The sequence below is a fragment of the Oryctolagus cuniculus genome, chromosome 16 (genome assembly GCF_051225735.1).
Source record: "Oryctolagus cuniculus isolate XC-2025 breed Fujian yellow rabbit chromosome 16, ASM5122573v1, whole genome shotgun sequence".
NCBI lineage: Eukaryota > Metazoa > Chordata > Mammalia > Lagomorpha > Leporidae > Oryctolagus > Oryctolagus cuniculus.
Genome location: NC_142882.1, coordinates 78,503,910 through 78,505,577, shown reverse-complemented (window position 1 = coordinate 78,505,577; position 1,668 = coordinate 78,503,910). Strand labels below are relative to the sequence as shown.

Sequence of the window (1,668 nt, the reverse complement as noted above, 5' to 3'; positions counted from 1 at the left end):
ACAAACTAAGTTTTATATTCAGTCAGAGAGGTTATTTTACAATATTTACTTCCTTACTTGTCACACTGCACTAGCAGATTTATCAACATCTTAAAAATATTTCACTTTTGGATCCTGCTGACTGTATTCCCATTTCTGTTGTGTCAATCTGCTAGTTTGTTTCCTTGGACCTAAAGAACAATCCAAATTTTAAATACATGATGAAATATATTTGCCAGTCCTTTTTATGCTTTTATATGTCAAACATATATGATTATATATTGTCCTATGCTATTTTAGTTATTATTATCTTCTGAAATCAGGAATAGCAACCTCAGGAAACGAGTGAGTCATATTTGGTTTTATATATTTTGTGATGCAAGAATTCAATCTCACAAACAGTTGAACAGTAAATTGAAAATGATGGATTCACATTTGAATAGCAGCTCATCACATCACATCAAGAAGAGTAACTTGTATCAATAAAAACCAGTGAATAAATCATTGATTCATGTCCTTGTGCTATGTATTTTCAGAACTAACTATAAAGGCAAAGAAACATTCACAAGATGACATACAAGAAAATGCTTAAAATTTCTTCTTCCAAATTTCCAGGCGTGTCTTGATAAAGTGATGCTTTAGAATAGTCATTTTCTTTCCCTCTTTGAGTCTAAAGTCAGAAAAAAAGTCAACATTATATGTCTCCAGTATGTAGGTTCACCCTAAGTCACCACTTCTAATACACGTATGAGCTCATCTACTTTTTAATGATTATCTCATCATACACTCTACCTCTGTAAATACAAAGATGAAGCTACACCTGCTGCAGCTAGCCAATGTAAACATTTGGAAACATTTGGATAAAACTCACAAGCAGTGAAGGGTTATTTATGTAGAATTATCTAGAAGTGTCAATTCACTATTAGTAAAATGGATACATAAACACAATGTTGCTTATGAGTTATTCAGCAAGTTCAAGAATCGAGTAAGGAAAAAAATCACTACCTTTTATACAAGCGTTTCTGCGGGTTAAGGAAGTTGTTCAATTCTCCCCGCAGCCAGTATAGGTGAAGGCTTCACAGCCCTTTACTTCTGGGTTAAAATAGTAGCGAACCACACTAGTAGAGCTCAGTCCCTCATTTTTTCAATAGTAGCAATATGAAGGACCTTTATGAAAAAGAAAATAAGATCGGAAGTTCTTTAACACCAAAATTAATCAACCATGATGATTACAGAAGTAATGTAAGAAAACCTAATCCCACAGAAGCCACTTTCTGAATCCAAAGTGTGAAAAGTCTCTAAAAAGTTTTTCATTAAATGGAAAACGCATTCAAGGACAAAATTATGAATGAGTTAAAAATTGCTGTACAAAGCCAAACTTATTTTTTAAAGTCCATTTCCCACAGCCTTTTTGAAGTACCCTTGTATTGTACTAAACCTCTTAAAAAGCAGGCTCACCTGCTATGTTTTGGTAGTTACACATTTTATAAAATGGACAGAATCTCTTCTGAAACTATGTGTTTACATCCGTTGAATATGACAAGAAAATAAACCCCAAGTAGATAGGGCCAAGGGAAAATGGGCTAAGTTTCAAAGGAAGTACATGATATGCTTTGATAAACTTTCCTGGGTTGGTTGTTTTATTTTAAATATTTTTATCAATCCTCTTTTCACAATTAATGAAGCACT

General features: G+C 33.0%; 1 long non-coding RNA gene across 1 annotated transcript; it reads right to left on the bottom strand.

Moving 5' to 3' along the window:
- Positions 1–320: 320 nt before the first annotated feature.
- Positions 321–1,146, bottom strand: LOC149121838 (uncharacterized). The gene is made up of 2 exons (XR_016223131.1): positions 985–1,146; positions 321–649 (listed from the first exon to the last, which is right to left on the bottom strand). It is a non-coding gene; the product is annotated as an uncharacterized LOC149121838 (long non-coding RNA).
- Between the last annotated feature and the right edge of the window lie 522 nt (positions 1,147–1,668).